Source organism: Pristiophorus japonicus, chromosome 12 (assembly GCF_044704955.1).
Source record: "Pristiophorus japonicus isolate sPriJap1 chromosome 12, sPriJap1.hap1, whole genome shotgun sequence".
Classification (NCBI taxonomy): domain Eukaryota; kingdom Metazoa; phylum Chordata; class Chondrichthyes; family Pristiophoridae; genus Pristiophorus; species Pristiophorus japonicus.
Window position 1 is genome coordinate 101,676,723 of NC_091988.1, and position 25,146 is coordinate 101,701,868.

General features: G+C 47.5%; 1 protein-coding gene across 7 annotated transcripts in view; it reads right to left on the bottom strand.

Annotated features, from left to right (window-relative positions):
- dnah1 (dynein, axonemal, heavy chain 1) overlaps positions 1 to 25,146 on the bottom strand; it is a 668,552-nt gene that overhangs the window by 528,714 nt on the left and 114,692 nt on the right. The window contains exon 1 of one of the 7 annotated variants that reach the window (XM_070895816.1): positions 3,366 to 3,399. The exons of the other annotated variants lie outside the window; for them this stretch is intronic. The gene's annotated coding sequence lies outside the window, so the exon portion shown is untranslated. Of the gene's footprint in view, positions 1 to 3,365; positions 3,400 to 25,146 lie in introns of those variants that run through there. 7 annotated transcript variants of the gene reach the window in all.

Below are 25,146 nucleotides of genomic sequence, written 5' to 3' on the forward strand. Positions count from 1 at the left end.
CAATGTTAATGTGAGATAGTGAATTTATAATAAGAATTACTTTTTTAATGCTGAATGGCCACTGTATTTGTGTAAAATAATGGATGAAGTACAATTAATGATAACGGCTAACAAGGAAATCAAGGATCCGCTACCAGTCAATAACCAGTTAATGTACCAGATAAAATGTACCATACTAACGCACTGTCTATGCCCACCTGCCTTCCGTTGGACAAGTGTGATGTTATGTAATGATGTGTGTATCGTTGTCCTGCGTCCTGGTGGGGGGGGGGGGAAGGTGATGTTATGTAATGATGTGTGTATCGTCCCAGTACCTTAAATGTAATGTAAGTAATATGCCACACCACAGAGGGCGCTGCGGTGGGAAACCCTGGTAGTACCTGTAACAAGGACTATATAAGGCTGACCACCACACCTGGGAGGCACTCTTGAGTGCTAAGGAATAAAGGACAGGTCACAGACTGACCTTCTCTCAAGCATGGGCCTCATGTGCATTTATACTGTGTAGTAAGGATGTATCACCATTCATCTCCTTTACGCAGTAAAGAATGCAGGGATTCTAACAATGTGCTAAGAACTGGTAAGAAGTTACCAAAGTAGTTTAGGAGTCCTAGAAACGACCGCAGCTCCATCACATTCTGTGGTCTTGGTGCGTGTTTGATTGCCTCTGTCTTCGAATCAGTGGGCCTGATGCCATCCGCCGCGATTCTTCTCCCCAGGAACTTCACTTCAGGTGCCAGGAAAACCCACTTCGAGTGTTTTAGCGTGAGCCCCACATGATTAAGCCAAAAAAGAACCTCCTCCAGGTTCTGCAGGTGCTTGACAGTGTCCCGACCTGTAACCAAGATGTCGTCCTGGAAGACCACGGTGTGCGGGACCGACTTCAGCAAGCTTTCCATGTTCCTCTGGAATATCGCTGCGGCCGATCGAATCCCAAACGGGCATCTGTTGTAAATGAAAAGACCTTTGTGCATGTTGATACAAGTGAGGCCTTTTGAAGATTCCTCCAGCTCCCACGTCATGTAGGCCGAGGTCAAGTCCAGCTTCATGAACGGTTTCCCCCCCGCCAGGATTGCAAATAGGTCTCCTACCTTTGGTAGCGGGTATTGATCCTGCAGTGAGAAACAATTGATAGTTATTTTGTAATCACCACAGATTCTGACAGTGCTGTCTCCCTTGAGGACTGGAATAATCGGACTGGCCCACTCATTGAATTCGATCGGCGAAATGATGCCCTCTTGTTGCAGTCTGTCCAGCTTGATCTCCACCCTATCTCTCGTCATGTAAGGTACCACTCTCGCCTTGTGATGGATGGGTCGCGCCCCTGGAATCAAATGGATCTGCACTTTTCCTCCTTGGAACTTCCCGATGCTGGTTCGAACAGCACGGGAAACTTGCTTAGGACCTGGGCACATGAGTGTCATCGATGGACGAAAGCGCTCGGACGTCGACCCAGTTCCAACGTATCTTTCCCAGCCAGCTCCTGCCGAACAGCATGGGCCATTGCCCGGTACCACCCAGAGTGGTAAATCGTGTACCGTTTTACCATAGGAGACCTTTACGGTAGCACTGCCAATTACAGGAATCAGTTCCTTTGTGTACGTTCTAAGTTTGGTACGATTTCTCCAGGATGCCCATAGTTCTCTGCATTGTTGCGTTGGGGTTCGTCACCTGTATCTCATCGGCAGTTGTTATGTCTTGAATAAAGAGTCAGACTAGATACTTCAAGCTCAAAGTAAGTGTGACCGCAGTCCTTTATTACAGATCTCAGAGTGCCTCTCCAGTCTGTGAGGCCTCCTTATATACAGGTGCTCCAAGGGATTGTGGGATCCCTTGGGACTCTAGGGGATAAGCCCTCTGGGGGTTAGACATGGTAATTACAGGTTTACATTCATAACACTAACCTTTTGTGTTTCATGCACAAGTACCCCCAGGTCCCGCTGTACTGCAGTACTTTTCAATCTTTCTGCATTTGAATAATAACTTGCTCTTTGATTTTTTTTCTGCCAAAGTGCATGACCTCACACTTTCCAACATTATATTCCATCTGCCAAATTTTTGCCCACTCACTTAGCATGTCAATGTCCTTTTGCAAATTTTTTGTGTCCTCCTCACACATTGCTTTTCCTCCCATCTTTGTATCGTCAGCAAACTTGGCTACGTTACACTCGGTCCCTTCTTCCATGTCATTAATATTGATTGTAAATAGTTGGGGTCCCAGCACTGATCCCTGTGGCGCCCCACTGGTTACTGATTGACAACCAGAGAATGAACCATTTATCCCGACTCTCTGTTTTCTGTTAGTTAGCCAATCCTCTATCCATGCTAATATATTACCCTGAACCCAGTGAACTTTTATCTTATGCAGTAACCTTTTATGTGGCACCTTGTCAAATGCCTTCTGGAAATCCAAATACACCACATCCAATGGGTCCCCTGTATCCACCCTGTTCGTTACATCCTCAAAGAATTCCAGCAAATTTTTCAAACATGACTTCCCTTTCATAAATCCATGCTGACTCTGCCTGACTGAATTTTGCTTTTCCAAATGTCCTGCTACTGCTTCTTTAATAATGGACTCCAACATCTTCCCAACCACAGATATTAGGCCAACTGGTCTATAGTTTCCTGCTTTTTGTCTGCCTCCTTTTTTAAATAGGGGCGTTACATTTGCAGTTTTCCAATCTGCTGGGACCTCCCCAGAATCCAGAATTTTGGTAAATTACAACCAATACATCAACTATCCCTGCCATAACTTCTCTTAAGACCCTAGGATGCAAGCCATCAGGTCCAAGCAATTTATCTGCCTTTAGTCCCATTATCTTACTGAATACCACCTCCTTAGTGATTGTGATTGTGCTAAGTTCCTCCCCTGCTATAGCCCCTTGATTATCCACTGTTGGAATATTGTTAGTGTCTTTTACCGTAAAGACTGATATAAAATATTTGTTCAGAGTTTCTGCCATCTCCATGTTCCCCATTACTAATTCTCCGGTCTCATCCTCTAAGGGACCAACATTTACTCTTGCCACTCTTTTCCTTTTTATATACCTATAGAAACTCTTGCTATCTGTTTTTATATTTTGTGTGCTTATCTAGCTTCCCCTGAAATGCATCTATGCTATTTGCCTCAACAACTCCTTTTGGTAGCGAGTTCCAAATTCTTATCACTCTTTGGGTAATGAAGACTTTCCTGAATTTCTTAGTGGATTTATTGGTGACAATCTTATATTCATGGCCCCTAGTCTTGGTCTCCCCACAAGTGGAGACATAGGGCCCAAGTTTCCCCAACCCCTTTTTTCGGTGCACTCTCCCGAGATGCGCCGACTTTGTGCACTGGAAACAGCGCTGAAAAACTTACTCACAATTCTGGCCGCTCTGCTGTGTGTCCCGGGTCCTGGCGCGATGCTCCTCGTGGAGTGGGGGGCGGAGCTACAGCCCTACGCCGAAAACAGTGCCGGCAGCTAGAGCGGTCGCGCATGCGCAGTAGCTCAGTCCCATGATACTGATGATGATGCCTGCAGAACGCGTCCAGCCTCTATCCAGGCCGAATGGCCGGCCGCTGAGGGCTACAAGAAACAGGTTGGTGCGACTGAGTTTTGACCAGGGCGAGAGAGATGGGGTAGAAGTTGGTCGTCTTTGGCTGCAGTCTAGTGGTTTGGACCGAGGATAGCTTGTCGTGTAGTGACATCGTTTGCCATGCTGAGCTGGCTTTGTGTTCGTTTGGTTAGGTGGTGGTCTTGTCAAGTTAAAAAAGCACATATACAGCGACGGCCATGTGCTTAACCTACATCCCATCCTGTGTATCAATAAATAACCAGCATGCAGTTAGGTTGTATTACAAATAATTTATGTGTGAAGCTCTTTGAAGATGTCAGTGGGCAAAAATGGAAAAAGAGAAAATGGGCAAAAAGGGAAAAAATTCCCACCCGAAAAGGGTTGAAAGTCAGTGGGGCGGCAGCCGCGTTCTCCCTCCCCTATCCCAGGCCGAAGGTAGGATTTACTTCAGCTCTTTATTTGTTAATTTTGTTAATTTAATTATTTACCTCAGTTTTGTAGTTTTTATTGAATGCTTATTACTGCTTGTGCTTTGTTTGGTGCTTGGTTATGCTTAAAATGTTGTTTAGGTGCAGGGTTCCTTCTATTTTTTTATTTTTAATGTTTTATTTATTGATTGCTTATTACTTTTATCTTGGTGCTTTAGGGGCAGGGTTGCTTCTATTTTATTTGTTAATTAATTGCTTATTACTTTTTGTGCTTTGTTTGGTGCTTGGTGGTGCTTTAAATGTAGTTACTTGCACTGATTCCTTAAATGTAAGTAAGGTCTTTCTGCCCAGACAAATGTGGACACATACGCTGCCCTAAGTTAGTTTAGTACAACTTTTTTCTGGCCAAATTGGCATAAATGGTGTAATTGGCTGGGAACGTCCCCTTTTGAAAATAAATTGACCTAACAAAAATTAACTTATACTGGCGCAAATTAAAAATGGCCATATTTGCAACTAAAAAGATACACCAGAAAAATCAAGTTGTACCAAAAAAATCAGAGCAACTCATGGGGAAATTTGGGCCCATTGTTTTTACGTCTACCTTATCAAAACCTTTCAAAATTTTAAACACCTCGATCAGGTGACTACTCACCCTTCTTTTTTCTAGAGAAAAGAACCCTAACCTGTTCAGCCTTTCCTCATAAGTATAACCTCTCAGTTCTGGTATCATTTATGTGAACCTTCTCCAGTTCCTCTAAATAATATCAAATCCAGAACTGTGCACAGTATTCTAAGTGTGGTCTAATCAAGGTTCAATACAGGTTTAACATAACATCTCTGCTTTTCAATGATATCCCTCTGGAAATGAACCCCAGTGCTTTGTTTGCTTTTTTATGGTCTCATTAACCTGCATTGCTGCTTTTAATGAATTGTACCCTGAGATCCCTTTACTCCTCTACCCAATTTAGACTCATTTTCCAAAGAGTATGTGGCCTTCTTATTCTTCCTACTAAAATATAACACCTCACACATATCTATACTGAAATTAATTTGTCAATTGCACGCCCATTCTGCAATTATATTAATGTCCTTTTGTATTTTGTCACAGTCTTTCTCAGTATTAATTATATCCCCAATTTGATGTTATCTGAAAATTTAGAAATTGTACTTCTGATTTACAAATTCAAATTGTTTATATAAAGTATGATCAACAGTGGTCCCAGTAATGATGCTGTGGAATACTAATTCCCACCTTTTGCCAGTCTGAGTAGCTAGCCTTATCCCCTATTCTCTGCTTCCGGTCCTGTAGCCGGCTTTTTATCCATTATGCTACCTGTCCCCTGACACCACATGCTCCGACCTTAGTAATTAGTCTACACGGTACCTTATCAAAGGCCTGTTGAAAATACAAATATATCACATCTATTTCATTACCCTTGTCTACTCTTTCTGTTACTTCTTCAAAGAATTCAATAAGGTTGTTCAAGCATGACCTTCCCTTTTGAAATCTATGCTGATTAATTTATTATATTTTCGTTACTACATGTTTTTCTATGGAGTAAAGATTCCATAATTTTTCCTACCACTGCTAACTGATCTACAGTTCCCTGGACTTGTTCTATCTTCTTTTTTAAATACAGGTATATCATTCGCTGGCATTATTCTCTTTTCTTATGAATTTTATATACATGTAATAGTACCTCTGCTAACAGTTCCCTATGCTTTTCTTAGATGATTTTGCAGATGCAATATATCTGGACCAGGGGTTTTAGAAACATAGAAACATAGAAAATAGGTACAGGAGTATGCCATTCGGCCCTTTGAGCCTGCACCGCCATTAAATGAGTTCATGGCTGAACATGCAACTTCAGTACCCCATTCCTGCTTTCTCGCCATATCCCTTGATCCCCCGAGTAGTAAAGACTACATCTAACTCCTTTTTGAATATATTTAGTGAATTGGCCTCAACAACTTCCTGTGGTAGAGAATTCCACAGGTTCACCACTCTCTGGGTGAAGAAGTTTCTCCTCATCTCGGTCCTAAATGGCTTACCCCTTATCCTTAGGCTGTGACCCCTGGTTCTGGACTTCCCCAACATTGGAAACATTTTTCCTGCATCTAACCTGTCTAAACCCGTCAGAATTTTAAACGTTTCTATGAGATCCCCTCTCACTCTTCTGAACTCCAGTGAATACAAGCCCAGTTGATCCAGTCTTTCTTGATATGTCAGTCCCGCCATCCCGGGAATCAGTCTGGTGAACCTTCGCTGCACTCCCTCAATAGCAAGAATGTCCTTCCTCAAGTTAGGAGACCAAAACTGTACACAATACTCCAGGTGTGGCCTCACTAAGGCCCTGTACAACTTTAGTAACACCTCCCTGCCCCTGTACTCAAATCCCCTCGCTATGAAGGCCAACATGCCATTTGCTTTCTTAACCACCTGCTGTACCTGCATGCCAACCTTGAATGACTGATGTACCATGACACCCAGGTCTCGTTGCATCTCCCCTTTTCCTAATCTGTCACCATTCAGATAATAGTCTGTCTCTCTGTTTTTACTACCAAAGTGGATAACCTCACATTTATCCACATTATACTTCATCTGCCATGCATTTGCCCACTCACCTAACCTATCCAAGTCACTCTGCAGCCTCATAGCATCCTCCTCGCAGCTCACACTGCCACCCAACTTAGTGTCATCCGCAAATTTGGAGATACTACATTTAATCCCCTCGTCTAAATCATTAATGTACAGTGTAAACAGCTGTGGCCCCAGCACAGAACCTTGCGGTACCCCACTAGTCACTGCCTGCCATTCTGAAAAGTACCCATTTACTCCTACTCTTTGCTTCCTGTCTGACAACCAGTTCTCAATCCATATCAGCACACTATCCCCAATCCCATGTGCTTTAATTTTGCACATTAATCTCTTATGTGGGACCTTGTCGAAAGCCTTCTGAAAGTCCAAATGCACCACATCAACTGGTTCTCCCTTGTCCACTCTACTGGAAACATCCTCAAAAAAATTTCAGAAGATTTGTCAAGCATGATTTCCCTTTCACAAATCCATACTGACTTGGACCTATCATGTCACCTCTTTCCAAATGCGCTGCTATGACATCCTTAATAATTGATTCCATCATTTTACCCACTACCGACGTCAGGCTGACCGGTCTATAATTCCCTGTTTTCTCTCTCCCTCCTTTTTTAAAAAGTGGGGTTGCATTGGCTACCCTCCACTCCATAGGAACTGATCCAGAGTCTATGGAATGTTGGAAAATGACTGTCAATGCATCCGCTATTTCCAAGGCATCTCATTAAGTACTCTGGGATGCAGTCCATCAGGCCCTGGGGATTTATCGGCCTTCAATCCCATCAATTTCCCCAACACAATTTCCCGACTAATAAGGATTTCCCTCAGTTCTTCCTTCTTACTAGACCCTCTGACCCCTTTTATATTCTCTCTAAGCTTGATTAGTTTATCAAGTATCTGCCCCCTTTATATCTTAAAAGACTTTGGGCTTGTTTTTCAGCTTTTTACGTTTTCGCCTGTTTCCGGGCACAATTTGCGGCAGAGCAAAACATTTAGCGACATTTAACGTTAGCGCCTGAGCGAGGAACTTTCGCTGAATGAAAGTTCATGAGGAGCATGAGCGTTAACTCCGGTGTTGCACCACAGACTTTGTGCGCTGGAACCAAATGTTCTGGTGCTGAAAATAATCTGCCGTTCTGCGCATGTGCAATTTTTTTTTTCTTCCTGCGCTTCTGGTCTGATCTCCTGTCGCAAACGCTAATGCAGGGCGCAGCCGCGCATATACGCAGTACAACCGGGGCTGAATCAGCCATTTCACATTTGGATTTTGAACATGGAGGACGACGATTCCAGACAGCGTGCCAGGCGATTCAGCCACAAGGCTAATGAAGCTCTAATGGGGGCTGTGGAAAGAAGATGGCATGAGTTGCATTTTCGGGGTGGATCTAGACCACTGCCATCGATATTTAAAAGGATTGGGAGGGAGATAGCAGAGGAAGTCTCTGCCTCTGACACTGTGGCCAGGACTGGCACACAGCGCCGAAAGAAGTTTAATGATCTGACAAGGTCATCAGAGTGAGTACAATTTTAATTCATACACTTCTTCATTACTTCAATTATAAATCTGACACATTATTTGTTCTCATGATGTTGGTGCCTCTCATCACATTGTGGGTTGCCTCCTAAAATGCATGACACATAGGTAGGCTTAGTATGGCACCCTATTTGCCATGAATGATCCTTACACATTATTAAGTTTGCTTTCTGAGATCTCATAAGATGCTCTGCACTTTGATGTCCTCCTGATGAACCATGTGTAACTTCCAGAGGACTCTATTACATTCAGACAGTATGGTGTATGTGCTTTAGTGGCGATCTGTGCCACAAGAGCAGATGGACCCTCTTGTAACCATTCGCATTTTCATCTTTGCAGGCAAAGAAGTCTCATAATCGCTGTGAGCTGCGGACAGGCGGTAGTCCACCTCAGACCCTGCCACTTACATACATCGATGGCAGAGTGGCAGGTCTCATCGGCGTCACTGGTCAGGCAGCTGCGACTGGGGGTGCTGACCCCCGCTCGAATACTGAGGGTAAGTCCTGCACACTCCCTGGGCTGGGTTAGAGCAATGTGTTGCTGTGGCTCTGGCCTAGGTTGGGGCAACGTCCTGCACACTCCCTGAGATAGATTGGGGCAATGTCCTGCAGTGCCTCTGGCCTAGGTTGGGGCGATGTCCTGCAGTGTCTCTGAAGTAGATATAATGGAGAAGCAGCAGTCCTTCAAATGTGCCTGTGCTATGCAACCTTCCTCATGTCACCCTGCCCCCTCTCCTGCTGTTAACCACTCGTCTGTTGCTTTCTATTTCCAGATGACCAGTCACAGTGCAACATCCTTCAATGGACCACTCCACGTCAGGCCATCGTCTGGAGGAGGAGGATATCGTTGAGCCGACTCTGGTGCAGCATCAATCCACCTCTGTTCCACCACCAGCACTCAGCTCCTCTGTGGACGAAGTGACATTCTCGGGACCAGTGGCGTGCAGCAATGCAGTGCTGGGGTTGAATCCCGCAGGCCATCTCTCCGGAGGGTGATTCGGTAAAGTCGCTCTGCTGACAGACCGGCAGACGTGGAACTGGACATGGTGGGAATGTCCGGGGAGAGCATCCAGATCAACCGTCAGCTCCTTGATGTCTTGGGTAAGATTCCCGCTAACACTGCAAGTCTGAAAGCAACCATTATGGAGGTAGGGTTTCAGATTGGCAGTGGGAGCCGTGATACCACCGAGACCATCAATGCTCACACGAGGCTGGTGGCCTCCTGGTGACACTGGATTCCTGGAGAGTGTGGCGTGAACTCTTGCGGAATATGGCACATCACAGGCACAAGCTCTGCTTCACCTTGGGCAGGTGATGCAGTCCATGTCCGCTGCCATACTCTGCGTTTCTCACTGTCACACGGGGAAGTGACGGTTCCGAAGTAGGCTAGCAAGGCGCTCCGGTTGCTCGGGACCAGTCCCGTCGGAGACTGAGTGGCTCCAGGGATATGGGAGATGGTGTCATTCCTACGGATGACAGCATTCCGTCTCCCCCCACTCAGTCGCCAGCCAAGCATCAGCAACGGTTGTCACCCAAACCACCTGTGACTGATGACGCCAATGAAGAGGCTAGCCAGTTAGAAGCCGGGCCTTCCACGCCACGAGCTAGTCCAGTGCATCCCCAGACAGCATCTCCATTGTGTCTCCCCCCAACACAGCAGCGCTCTGGCAGCCTTACTGCATGCCATCTTAGTGCCACTTTGAGTAGGAGCAGCAGGCAAGGGAGTGTGATAAGGGGAAGTAGGACAAAAGACTGTGTGAAAAAATAGTGGGGCAGGATATGATGTTGCTGCATTATGTTGTTGAAGTTGGATGCATCGTATGTTTTATGTTACAATATCATTATATTACAGATTATGTTACAGTATCACACTCTATTATGTTCTGATAATGTTGTTGAATTATCACACTGCTAGATGCAGCTCATTTTATTTAAGTCTCACAATGAAAGTTACAAAGTTTACAATGTTACAATGTTCAATACATTTTTTCTTTACCGTAACCATTTCTGTGCAGTGTCTCATTTGAAGAATAAGAGGGGGAATAGTCAAAATGGTGGGACAGAATGGCCCGGTAACACACAAACAAGCAAAGTGTTCAATTATGAGCTGCCGACGTAAAGCTTTTGCAGCGGTGACATCTCCACGATGCCTCCCCTGTGGTTGTGGTGGTGGTGGCAGCATGGGTTCCTCGCCAGGCTCCTCTTCCTCCTCCTCCTCCACCCCCCCGCCCCCCCCCACCTGTCTCCTGAGGTGGTCCTGCAATCCCCATTGGCAATTCCTGTCCCCTCATGATGGCTAAGTTGTGTCGCATGCAGCACACCACAATGAACGCAGAGACCTGCTGAGGGGAGTATTGCAAGCAGCCTCCAGAGTGGTCCAGGCATCGGAAGCACTGCTTGAGCGCTCCAATTGTCTGTTCGACGATGTTGCGTGTGGCTATATGGCTCTCATTATAGCGATGCTTGGCTTCTTTCTGAGGGTTCCAGACGGGGGGTCATGAGCCAGGTGGCGAAGCCGTAACCTTTTGTCCCCCAACATCCAGCTTAGGCCTTGTGGTTGACGCTGGAACATGCATGAGACACTGCTCTCACACAAGATGAAAGCATCGTGGATGCACTCTGAATATTGGGCATTGACTGCCATGATGCACTAAGTGTGGTCGCAGACAATCTGTACGTTCATGGAGTGGAATCCCATTCTGTAAAGGTGCCATCAGGGTGATGTGCGTACAGTCAAGGGCACCCTGAACCTTAGGAAGGCAGCAAATCATCCAAAACCTATAGCCCTCTCATTTTGGGCCTCCCTGGTCATTGGAAAGTTTATGAAATCCATTCTGCATGCGTACAGTGCATTAGTCACCTGGAGAATGCAGCAATGTGCAGCGTGCTACGAGATGGAGCATATGTCCCCCGTTGATGCCTGAAAGGAGCCGGAGGCATTGAAGGCAAGTGCCTCAATCACCTTCACCTCGACGGGCAGTCCAGTCCTGTTGTTGCTGGTAGGCTGTAGGTCTGCCTGTAGGGGCTGGCATATCTTTGTGACCACCTCTTTTCGGAATCACAGCCTTCGAATGCACCGTGCCTCAGAGAGCTAGAAGTATGTGTTGTGTTCATACTATATTTGTTGGTTACATGAACCCTCACTAGACAAGCATTAGGACCCTGCGGGGATATTCACGCCTGCTGTAAAGATGCTGGTTGAGAGTTGCTATAAAGGACACAGTTAGTTACTCAACTCCTGTTTCAGTTAGTCTGTTTATTTACATACACAACATAATTTGGTGACAAGGATGAATCAAATTAACCTCCCTACACCCCCACCATTTCCTCTCTACACCCGGGACCCTCCAAGTCCATTGACGAAATGGATAAAAAGCTTTTCTACGTACATCACGGCGAGTGGGTTAGACGGCGACAACGTAACATCAACTCTCCACCATGCAATACTTATCCATTGCCTCAGCACCGAAGGCCAAGGCATCTTTGAAGACACGGAGTCCTACGACAAAGCGGTAAGCGCCCTAGAGGAATATTTGGGGCCAAAGAAAAGTATCATGATAGAGAGATACCAATTCCATCAAAGGGGGCAAGGGAACAGTGAACCAATCAAACAGTATATCATATCATTAACTGAATTGGCCGCTCATGTAACTTTGGAGCACTCACAGAGGAAATGATCAGGGATCAAATTAACAATCCCCTGCATTCGGGAACGCTTGCTAATGGACGATGACAAATTGACATTGGACATAGCAACTAATTTGGCCATTCAAATCGAATCAGCGTTTACCAATTCAAAAGCGATCAGATCGCTTGCTCCCCATCCCTGAAGAGCAAACTTCAGCTACAGCCCATGTGCAAGGCATTTGTCCAAAGTGGAAATCACACCCAGGGCTAGTAATAAGCCACCTACTACAGATCGTGGGCCTAATTTCCACTGTTTTAACTGTAGGGACAAATCACATTCAGCAAAGAATCCTAACTGCCCTGCTCTATGTGGTAAAATGAACAATTTTGCTCGTGTCTGTCGCTCATCGCAGCATATTCGACATGTGGACAACCCCGATAGTGATGAACCCAGTATGGCTTACACCGCACATCGGTTCAGACAAATTCAAGGACTGTGATGTAAACATTGACGGCACGCCCATATGCCTCTTCAGTGACCTTGGAGCCAAAATCTCCATATTGAGCAAGGCTGTGTACAAATGCCACTTCACACACTGTCAACTGCAGCCCGCAACGTCCACTCTACATGCGTACTCCTACTCCAAAATTCAGGTACTTGGGTCATATCTGTCCTGAAATACTACAAGAACATTGTTATATATGTAACCCTTGGCAACCTGTATCACACCACCACCAGAGGGCCTACCTGTTGGAGTCTCAAGGGATCCCAGCATGTCTTGGGAGCACTGTATACAAGCAGGCCTCCCATGCTGTACCAGTACTCTGGAGTTTAATTAAAGGAGCTAAGGTCACACTTACTCATTGCATATAGTACTCAGTTCTATCACTTTATTATGAGCATAACAATTGGCGACGAGATAACGAACAACCACACGAAAATACAAAGAACTGTTGGTATCTTGAAGAAATTCTCAGAAGGGGACTATTGGGAGGCCTTCGTGGAGCGACTTGACCAATACTTCGTGGCCATTGAGCTGGAAGGGGACGAGAATGCTGCCAAACGAAGGGCGATCCTCCTTACTGTCTGTGGGGCAACAACCTATGGCCTCATGAAGAATCTTTTAGCTCCGGTGAAACCAACAACCAAATTCTATGAAGAACTGTGTACCCTGGTCCGGGAGCACCAAAATCCGAAGGAAAGCGTTTTGATGGCGAGGTATTGGTTCTAAACATGTCAACGGTCAGAAGGCAAGGAAGTGACGAGCTACGTCGTCGAACTAAGGCGCCTTGCAGGACATTGCGAATTCGATGGATTCCTTGAACTAATGCTAAGAGACTTTTTTATGCTCGGCATTGGTCATGAGGCTATCCTTCGCAAACTATTGACTGTTGAAACATCGAATCTGAGCAAAGCCATAACGATAGCCCAGGCATTTATGTCCACCAGCAATAACACCAAACAAATTTTGCAGCATAAAGAGGTTTCGGCTAGTACTGTACACAAAGTAATGTTTTTTTCAAGCAGGAATGCATATGGCAGAACGTACACGCCATCAGCTGCACGACCTCAGATGACCCAGAGTCGGCCATCAATCATTAATGCGAGGCAGTTAATACCTTGTTGGCGCTGTGGAGGTGATCATCGGGCCCATCAATGCTGCTTCAAACACTGCGTGCAAAAGCTGTGGAACAATGGGACACCTCCAGCGAATGTGCAGACGAGCTGCAAACTCTGCAAACCACCACGTTGCAGAGGAAGATCGATCCATGGTGGATTGGGCTGAACTAGAGACGCGAACCGAGGAGGCAGAAGTGTACGGGGTACACACCTTCACCATGAAATGTCCACCGCTCATGTTAAAAGTTGAACTGAAAGGAATTCCAGTATCCATGGAACTGGACATGGGTGCGAGTCAGTCTATAATGAGCAAAAAGGCTTTCAACAGGCTGTGGTGCAACAAGGCACACAGGCCCAAGTTTAGCCCCATTCACACCAAGTAAAGAACTTACACCAAAGAGCTGCTCCCTGTTATTGGCAGCACAGAAGTAAAAGTCTCCTATGATGGAGCAGTGCATGAACTCCCACTATGGATTGTGCCAGGGGATGGCCCCACACTGTTCGGCAAAAGCTGGCTGGGAAAAATCTGCTGGAACTGGGACAACATCCGAGCGCTTTTGTCCGTCGACGACGCCTCATGTGCCCAGGTTCTGAGCAGATTCCCGTCGTTGTTTGAGCCAGTCATTGGAAGTTTCTCGGGGGCGAAGGTGCAGATCCACTTGATTCCTGGTACACGGCCCATCCACCATGAGGCAGGGGCAGTGCCATATATGATGTGAGAGAAAGTGGAAATTGAGCTGGAGCGAGAAGGGATCACCGCGCTGGTGGAGTTCAACAAGTGGGCCAGTCCGATTGATCCGGTTCTCAAAGGCGACGGCACAGTCAGAATTTGTGGGGACAATAAAGTAACAATTAACCGTTTTTCGCTACAGGACCAGTAACCAAGGCAGACGATCTATTTGCGACCCTGGCTGGAGGAAAGACGTTCACCAAGTTGGACCTGACCTCGGCCTACATGACACAGGAGCTGTAGGAATCTTCGAAAGGCCTTACCTGCATGAACACGCACAAAGGGCTGTTTACCTACAACAGATGCCCATTTGGGATTCGTTCGGCTGCGGCAATTTTCCAGCGGAACATGGAGAGCCTGCTAAAATCGGTTCTGCGCGCCGTGGTTTTCCAGGACGACATACTGGTCACAGGTCGGGACACCATAGAACACTTGCAGAACCTGGAAGATGTTCTAAGTCGGCTAGATCGCATGGGATTCAGGTTGAAATGCTCGAAGTGTATTTTCCTGGCGCCAGAGGTCGAGTTCGTCGGAAGAAGAATCGCGGCAGACGGCATCAGATCCAACGACGCCAAGACGGAGGCCATCAAGAATGCGCCGAGACCACAGAGCGTGATGGCGCTGCAGTCGTTCCTGGGACTCCTCAACTATTTCGGTAATTTCCTACCTGGGTTAAGCACCTTACTAGAACCCCAACATCTGTTACTGCGCAAGGGAGGTGACTGGGTATGGGGGAAATCACGAGGCTGCTTTTGAGAGAGCCAGAAATCTGTTATGTTCCAACGAACTGCTTGTTCTGTATAACCAATGTAAACGACTAGCTTGCAATGCGCTGTCATATGGGGTCGGGTGTGTGTTACAACTGGCTAACGAATCGGGAACTTTGCAACCGGTCGCCTATGCGTTCAGGAGTTTGTCCAAGGCCTAAAAGGCTTACAGCATGATTGAAAAAGAAGTTCTGGCGTGTGTTTACGGGGTGAAATAAATGCACCAGTATCTGTTTGGTCTCAAGTTTGAGCTAGAAACTGACCATAAGCCGCTCATATCGCTATTCTCAGAGAGCAAAGGGATTAATACCAATGCCACTGCCCGCATCCAAAGATGGGCGCTCATGCTGTCCGCATACAACTATGTAATCTACCACAGACCAGGCACAGAACTGTGGAAATGGCACAGACTGCAGACTTGCTCTTGGTGATGGATGCATTTGAAAACGAAAAGCCACCTGTTAAGACCCGCCAGATCAGGACCAGCCAGGATCCTTTATTGTCCCTGGTAAAAAACTGTGTCCTCCATGGGAGCTGGTCCAACGTCCCAGCGGAGATGCATGAAGAGATCAAGCCGTTCAAGAGGCGCAAAGACAAAATGTCCGTACAGGCGGACTGTCTTTTGTGGGATAATCGCGTGGTTTTGCCTAAGAAACGCAGGGAAACATTCATACGCGACCTACACAGTACCTACCCAGGCATAGTAATGATGAAAGCCATAGCCAGTTCCCATGTGTGGTGGCCCGGCATCGACTCAGACTTAGTCATGCGTGCGCCAATGCAACACTTGCTCTCAACTGAGCAATGCACCCAGAGAGGCACTACTAAGTTTGTAGTCATGGCCCTCCAAACCGTTGTCTAGGATCTACGTTGACTTTGCGGGCCCATTCCTAGGCAAAATGTTCTTGATTGTTGTGGATGCTTATTCAAAATGGATTGAATTTGTAATAATGTCTGTAAGCACGTCTACTGCCACCATCGAAAGCCTACGAGCCATGTTTGCCACACATGGCCTGCCTGATGTCCTTGTCAGCAACAACGGGCCGTGTTTCACCAGTGCTGAATTCAAGGAATTCATGACCCGTAATGAGATCAAGCACGTCACATCTGCCCCCTTCAAGCCCGCATCCAATGGCCAGGCAGAACGGGCAGTCCAAACCATCAAGCGAAGCTTGAAACATGTGTTGGAAGACTCCCTGCAGACCTGCCTGTCCTGGGTCCTGCTCAGCTACCGCACCAGACCCACTCACTCACTGGGGTTCCCCCAGCTGAGTTGCTCATGAAAAGGGCGCTCAAAACAAGGCTCTCTCTTATCCACCCTGATCTCCATGATCACGTCGATGGCAGGAGGCATCAACAAAGCATGTACCATGATCGCGCAAACTTGTCACGCGATATTGAAGTCAATGACCCTGTATTTGTACTCAACTATGGACATGGTCCCAAATGGCTTGCTGGCATAGTCATAGCCAAAGAAGGGAGTAGGGTGTTTCAGGTCAAATTGCCCAATGGACTAACGTGCAGAAAGCATTTGGACCAAACCAAATTGCAATTCACAAACAGCCATGAGCAACCCGAAGAGGACACCACCAACTTCGACCCTCCAACACACACACAAGTGGCAACTGACATCACAGCTGACCACGAAGCTGAACTCACCATCCCCAATAGCCCGGCAAGGCCAGCTGTCCAGCAGCCCAGCGAAGAACCAACCAACTCACCCACACCTGCATTTGTACCGAGACGATCGACAAGTAGGCGAAAAGCCCCAGATCGTCTCACCCTGTAAATAAGTATACGATTGGCTTTGGGAGGGAGTGATGTTATGTATGTAATCCTTGGCAACCTGTATCATACTGCCACCAGAGGGCCTACCTGTTGGAGTCCCAAGGGATCCCAGCATCCCTTGGGAGCACTGTATATAAGCAGGCCTCCCATGCTGTATCAGCACGCTGGAGTTTAATTAAAGGAACTAATGTCACACTTACTCATTGCATACAGTACTCAGTTGTATCACTTTATTATGAGCATAACAGACATAACAGTGGAGAACTTTTCCTTTCATGTCGCGAAGGGACGAAGCCTTATGGGTGTTGACCTTTTTGACAAGCTTGGGTTCAAAGTTTACGACCCAACGGGCACACCTGTGTACACGGTAGACTTTGATAAGCAGTATCCCTCAATCTTCACAGGGTTTGGAGTGACAACAAAATTCTGCCATCGTCCCCACGTTGACCCTTCCGTCAAACCAGTTACGTAGCGACTTCGCCGTCTCCCATTCGCGGTTCACGACCAAGATTCCGCAGAAGTAATGCGACTTGAATCTCGGAATCATGGATCTCGAACTTAGTCATTGCTTGGCGTAAAAATGGGGAGATCCGCCTATACATCGACCTGAAAGAGATTAACAAGGCCATGATCCCTGACAAGTACCCTTCTCCTACTATCGACGAACTATCTTCAGAATTCCATGACTCAATAGTTTTTACAAAACTCGACATGTGCCACAGTTACCTGCAAATACCCCTAGTGGAGGACAGCAAACGGCTCACGGCATTCATGACGCATGATGCTCTGTATCAGTATCGACGCATGCCCTATGTACTATCTTCTGAACCAAGTGCATTTCAGAAGATTGTCACTACTATGCTAGCAGGCATAGAGGGAGCCCTCAATCTGCTTGACGATATCGTCATCCATGGACGGGCAATGGAAGAACATGACCAGCGACTTCACGCAGTTATAGCTAGACTTGCTACACATAACATGACACTTAATGTTGATAAGTGTACATTCGCTGCTGGAGAAATAAACTTTCTGGGCTACAAAGTCACAGCACAAAATCCAGCGAATGCAGGAGGCTACCAACGTCAAAGAACTTTCATCATTCCTCTGCACTTGCAACTTCTATCTGAAGTTCGTCCCACACTACGCGCACATTGAGGAACCACTTCGCAAGTTGTGCGCAAGGATGCCCCTTGGGAATGGACAGATTCCCAGGCTCAGGCATTCAACACGCTTAAGGAGAAAATCACATCCCCTCCTATCCTCGTGCACTAATTCAAATGCCACTACGTACGCCACCACGGATGCATCAGGCACCGCCATGGGTTCTGTGCTCTTGCAATGGATTGATAGCCTGGAATGCCCAGTAGCTTTCGCCTCTCACATGCTCTCATCTGCAGAACGTAAATACTCTACGGGGGAACGCGAAGCACTCACTTGCATCTACGCATGTGAACACTGGCACATCTACCTCTACGGCAGGAAATTTACCCTCCATATGGATTACTAAGTGCTAACTACGCTACTCACTACAACTGCATCTCGACACAGACCACTACGAATCAGCCGATGGTCAGATCGACTTCATCAGTATACAGTCGCAACCATGGAGCTGACATGCTCAGCTGCTCGACACCTGTTTCGGACTCTGTTGCTGACTTGCTCACAGATGACGATACATATGTCATGTCGATCATCACTCAGTCCATCAGAAACATTGTCTCCTGCGATGAACTCAAAACCGAATCACAGTGTGATGCACCACTCCAGCATGTGTGCCACTCCCTTCAGACTGAGTGATCTAAGCAAATTCTGTAAGAGCTGAAAACCTTCCACAGATTTCCTGATGAATTTTCCGTTTGGAGCGATGGCTGCCTAGCTCATGGTGATAGAGCAGTAATTCCCAAGTCGCTTCAACAGCACGTTCTCTCATAGGCACACGATGGACACCCTGGCATCGTCAGTATGAAGCAGAGATGTCGCGATTCAGTATGGTGGCCTGGGATTGACACTCACATCGAGGAGTTTCTCACACTGCGAAGCAAGCAGTCTGAGCAAAAAGGCCACAAACATCCTGTTATGTTTAGAATAACTCCACAAGACTGTATGCTGTAAGCTCAAACTGTTGTGACCTTGGTCTCTTTAATATAACTCCAGAGTGAGAAAGTAGCATGGTAGACTGCCTGTTATATCTGCTTGCCCATGATGTGCAGGTGACCCTTGGGTCTCCTACAGGTGCGCCCCCTGGTGGCAAGTCTTACACATTGGTAAAGTTTACATACATAACATAATTTCCCACACTCCCCGCCTCCCCCGCCCCCAAAGTCTTAGATACAAGTTATTACAAGTTGAGGCGATCCAGGCCTCTGCGTTCCTGGGTTGATCGCCTGAGTTGAAGTCCTGGCATGGGTGAGTCGGTTGGATTACTGCTGCACTGCGGCCCGGGTTCATCCTCGTGATTGACTGCGAGGTCGATTCCTGGTTGGGTGTGTGTAGGTGGATCAATGATGGTAATGTCCTCTTCAAACTGTTCTTGGTTGTCAGTGAATCGCAGTTTGGTTTGATCCAAGTGCTTTCTGCACGTTTGTCCGTTCAGAAGTTTGACAACAAACACTCTATTCCCCTCCTTGGCTAAAACACTGCAGACAATCCATTTGGAACCATGGCCGCAATTAAGAACAAATACAGGGTCATTAACCTCAATGTCATGCGATATAGCCGCGCAATCGTGGTACACGTTATGCCGGTGACGCCGGGTTTCTACATGATCACTGAGATCCAGGTGGACTAAGGAGAGCCTGGTTTTGAGTGCTCTCTTCATTAGCAATTCTGCAGGGGGAACCCCGGTAAGCGAGTAGGGTCGCAAACGGTAGCTGAGCAGAATCCGAGATAACCGGGTCTGCAGGGAACTGTCTTGTCATGTATCTTACATTATTATAAAAACTGTATCCTAACATGCTATACATGACTGTAATAAGATATGACCTGTAACCACCAGCATACCTTTCTACGAGGGGTGCACTTGCAAGAGACAGATATATAAGGACAGGTCTCAGGCAAGTGCAGCATTCCAGAGCTGTGAAATAAAGGTGCAGGTCCAGAGTGACCTTGACTTCACAACATGCCTCGTGTGAATCTGTACTGAGGGGACAGGACTTCACAGTGGCGACGATTTACGGGATTACAGAATCCACAGAATGGCGAACAATGGATCAGATGAAAAGTAAAATGCGGGAGACAATTGGGAGGACTTTATAGAAAGGCTCCAGGAAAGCTTTGTAACCAAAGACTGGTTAGGCGACGGTAAGGCAGACAAAAGAAGAGCCCGTCTCTTGACCAGCTGTGACTCGAAAACATACGCTTTAATGAAGGATCTGTTGGCACCCGAGAAACCAGCAAGCAAGTCGTTTGAAGAATTGAGCACCCTGGTAAGAGACCACCTGAAGCCAGCGAGCAGCCTACACATGGCCAGACACAGGTTCTACAACTACAGATGCTGTGTGGGCCAGAGCATACCCGACTTCGTGGCAGAACTTCGGAGGTTGGCTAGTTTATGTGAGTTCTCCGATGAACTGAGGAGAGAAATGCTGAGAGACTTTTTCAAATTCCAAAAGCTCATAGAGACCAAGAACCTGACCTTAGAGGCAGCAGCACTGGTTGCACAGACATTCTTGGTAGGGGAAGAAGAAACAAGGTTGATTTACAATGCAGGTACGACAACTTACGAAATATCGGAACAAGAAGTTCACAGCACTAAACAAGCTGCTACCCCCACATACAGACAAAACCGGGAGAACAGGCTCTCGACAGCAGGCAGAAGCCATCAAGGGCCACAGGAACGGCCGTTCACACCTCATCAACCCACAATGTGAGCAATCCACTACAAACTGAGAGAAGCTCAAGAGAGATCAGCCAGACACAGCTCATTCTTTGGGAACACTTTAAACAATAGAACGGGTCTGTGCTGGAGGTGTGGGGGTGGGCACTCGTCAAGGGGATGTCGATTTCAGCAGGCTGTTTGCAGAAATTGTGAATATACAGGGCATTTTGCCCGCATGTGCAAAAGAAACAGCAGCTCGGCTGGTATACGAATCGGATGGGTCGGAAAGCAGACCAGAAGATGGTGGGGACAGTACCCGGGACACCGATGTACAGCGGGTCAACATGATTAATGGCCGCTGCTCCTACAACAGGACGCCTCCTATAATGATGAGGGTCCTACTCAACGGGATATCTGTCAACATGGAGCTGGATACGGGAGCGAGTCAATCTCTCATGGCCGCTCAACAATTTGAACAACTGTAGCCGCATAAAAGAGACAGACCAAAACTCACAAGGGTCGACACCACACTAAGGACCTATACCAAAGAAATCATACCAGTCCTCGGCAGTGCCATGCTCTCTGTCACACTCAAAGGGACAGTGAACCGACTTCCCCTGTGGATTGTCCCCGGAGACCCCCCAGCACTGCTGGGGAGAAGCTGGCTGGCAAAACTAAACTGGAAATGGGATGATGTCCATGCCATGTCATTACAGGAACGAACCTCCTGCTCAACAGTTATAAAGCGATTTGAACATCTCTTTCAGCCAGGTATGGGCACTTTCAAAGGGGCCAAAGTCAAAATCTACATCACACAGAATGCTAGACCGGTCCATCACAAGGCCAGAGGTGTACCCTATGTGATGAGGGAAAAGATTGAACACGAACTAGACAGGCTTCTGCGGGAAGGCATTATATGTGGAATTTAGCGACTGGGCAAGTCCCATCGTCCCAGTCATGAAGCCTGATGGATCCGTACGAATCTGTGGGGACTACAAATCTACCAGAAACAGAGTCTCCCTACAGGACCAGAGCGGAGGACTTATTTGCCACATTGGCTGGAGGTAAACTTTTCTCAAAATTAGACCTCACATAATGACGCAAGAATTGACCGAGGAATCCAAGCTACTCACCGCCATCAACACACATCGAGGCCTTTTCATGTACAATCGATGCCCATTCGGCATCAGGTCGGCAGCTGCCATATTCCAGCGTAACATGGAGAGTCTGCTCAAGTCCATCCCGGGGACGGTTGTATTTCAAGACGACATACTTATCACGGGCAGGGACACCGACTACCATCTCCGTAATTTGGAGGAAGTACTAAAGCGGTTGGATCGGGTAGGCCTACGAGTCAAAAAATCCAAGTGCCTGTTTCTCGCACCCGAGGTTGAATTTTTGGGCAGAAGGATTGCCGCTGATGGAATCCACCCAACAGAGTTCAAAACAGAAGCAATTCGCCTGGCACCCAGGCCCCGGAATGTCTCAGAACTGCGCGCCTTTCTTGGGCTACTCAATTACTTTGGGAACTTTATGCAGAACTTAAGCACGCTGCTGGAGCCTCTCCACGTGCTACTCAGGAAGGGGTGCGATTGGTTTTGGGGGGACGCACAGGAACGCGCCTTCAATAAGGCACACAACCTTCTGTGTTCCGACAGTGTTTTGACTTTCTTTGACCCAGGTAAAAAGCTAGTTCTCACATGCGATGCGTCAGCGTATGGGGTCGGGTGCGTTTTGCAACATGTCAATAGTGCGGGCAAATTACAACCCATAGCTTATGCCTCCAGGTCACTTTCGCGGGCAGAGCGCGGGTACGGAATGGTAGAGAAGGAGGCGCTCGCGTGCATATACGGTGTCAAAAAGATGCACCAATACCTTTTCGGGCCAAGTTCGCGTTAGAAACCGACCACAAGCCCCTCGCGTCCCTCCTATCCAAGAGCAAGGCAATAAGCGCCAACGCCTCGGCGCGAATTCAACGGTGGGCATTCATGCTGGCATCCTACGACTACACAATAAGGCACAGACCAGGCACAGACAACTGTGCCGGCGTGCTCAGCAGGCTATCCCTGGGAACCACGGAAGGGTCTGACGAGCAGGACTGTGAGATAGTCATGGCAATCAATGTCTTTGAGTCCACAGGTTCGCCCATGATGGCTCGCCAAATCAGAGCCTGGACGGCCAGCGACCCCACGTTATCCTTAGTAAAAAGATGTGTCCTAACCGGTGAGTGGGCAGAGGCTCGCGATGCTTGCCCCGAGGAATTAAAACCCTTTCACAGACGCATGCATGAGCTATCACTACAAGCAGATTGCCTGATGTGGGGCAGACGAGTAGTCATGCCTCTGCGAGGCAGAGAGGCATTAGTCTGGGAGCTCCACCGCAAGCACCCGGGGATCGTTCTCATGAAGGCCATAGCCAGATCCCACGTCTGGTGGCCTGGTACTGACGCGGACTTGGAGCTCTGCGTCCGAAGGTGCACCATTTGTGCCCAACTCAGCAATGCCCCCAGGGAGGCTCCACTGAGCCCCTGGCCCTGGCCTACCAAACCGTGGTCGCGGGTGCACGTAGACTATGCGGGCCCATTCATGGGCAAAATGTTCCTCGTAGTTGTAGATGCATTTTCAAAGTGGATCGAATGCACCATTTTAAACTCGAGCACAACCTCTACCACTGTGGAGAGCCTCGCAACCATGTTTGCAACGCACGGAATCCCTGACATATTGGTCAGTGACAATGGTCCATGCTTCACCAGCGCAGAATTCCAAGACTTTATAATTGACCACGGCATAAATCACGTCAAGACGGCACCGTTCAAGCCGGCCTCCAACGGCCAGGCAGAGAGAGCAGTGCAAATCATTAAACAAGGCATGCTTAAAATCCAAGGTCCCACGCTGCAGGGTCGCCTGTCGCGACTGCTGCTGCCATACAGATCTCGTCCGCACTCATTGACTGGGATCCCCCCCGCGCAACTGTTGATGAAAAGGACTTTAAAAACAAGGCTCTCATTAATCCTCCAAGACATGCACAAAATCGTTGAGGCAAAGTGCCGTAAGCTGACTGAGTAGCATGACAGAAATTCGAGGGGGAGATGGAATGACATAGGGGACAAAGTGTTTGTACTAAACTATGGCAGGGGTCCCAAATGGCTTGCAGGGACAGTAACGGGCAAGGAAGGAAACAGGCTACTGGTAGTACAAATGGACAATGGCAAAACCTACTGGAGGCATGTAGACCAAGTCAAAAGCAGATTTACCAACAACACTGCGGAACCAGAGGCAGACTACAATGTGGAACTCGCACCACACCTGGTGGACAGACAGAGGGAACAACCTGAGGAAAGGACAATCCCAACAGACAGCCCAGGCGAGTCAACAACAATCACACCAATCGAAACAGGCAGCCCAGGCGAGATACCAGCAACCACACCCAAAGAAAAACAGACACCAAGGCAAACAACTGAACCACAACTCAGATGTTCCACGCGAGAGCGTAGACCACCTGAGAGACTGAACCTATAAAGACAAAGACCTTGGGAGAGGGTGATATCATGTATCTTACATTATTATATATAACTGTATCCTAACATGCTATACATGACTGTAATAAGATATGACCTGTAACCACCAGCATACCTTACCACCAGGGGTGCACTTGCAAGAGACAGGTATATAAGCAGAGGTCTCAGGCAAGTGCAGCATTCCAGAGCTGTGAAATAAAGGTGCAGGTCCAGAGTGACCTTGACTTCACTATGCCTCGTGTGAATCTGTACTGAGGGGACAGGACTTCACACGTCTGTCATGTGTTTCAAGCTCTGCTTGATAGTTTGGACTGCCCGTTCCGCTTGGCCATTGGATGCGGGCTTAAACGGGGCAGACTTGACATGCTTGATGCCATTGCAGGTCATGAACTCATTGAATTCCCAGCTGGTGAAAAATGGTCCATTGTTACCAACAAGGACATCGGGCAAACCATGGGTGGCGAACATGGCCCGGAGGCTTTCAATGGTGGCAGTAGACGTATATGACGACATTATTATACATTGAATCCATTTAGAGTAAGTGTCCACTGCTACTAGGAACATCTTTCCTAGAAAGGGGCCAGCGAAATCTACGTGGACCCTGGACCACGGTTTGGAGGGCCATGACCACAGATTCAGTGGGGCCTCCCTTGGTGCATTGCTCAACTGTGAGCAAGTGTTACATTGGTGTACACATGACTCCAATTCCGAGTCAATGCCGGGCCACCAAATGTGCGACCTGGCGATAGCCTTCATCATGACTATGCACCTGGGTGGGTACTGTGAAAGTCGCGTATAAACGTTTCCCTGCCTTTTTTTGGCAAAACTACATGATTCCCCTCTAGGAGACAATCCAAATGGATGGACATTTTATCCTTGCGTTGGAGAAATGGCTTAATTTCGTCTTGCAGTTCCCCGGGAACCTCCGACCAGCTCCCATTGAGAACGCAGCTTTTTACTAGTGATAGCAGAGTCCTGGCTATTCCACATCCTGATCTGGTAAGCCGTGATGGGTGACCCCTTGCTCTCAAAAGCATCCATTACAAGAAGCAAGTCTGTGGGTTGCGCCATTTCCACCCCGGTGATGGGCAATGGTAGCCCACTGAGGGTATCGGAACAGTTCTCAGTGCCTCGTCTGTGGCGGATTACATAGTCATACGCAGA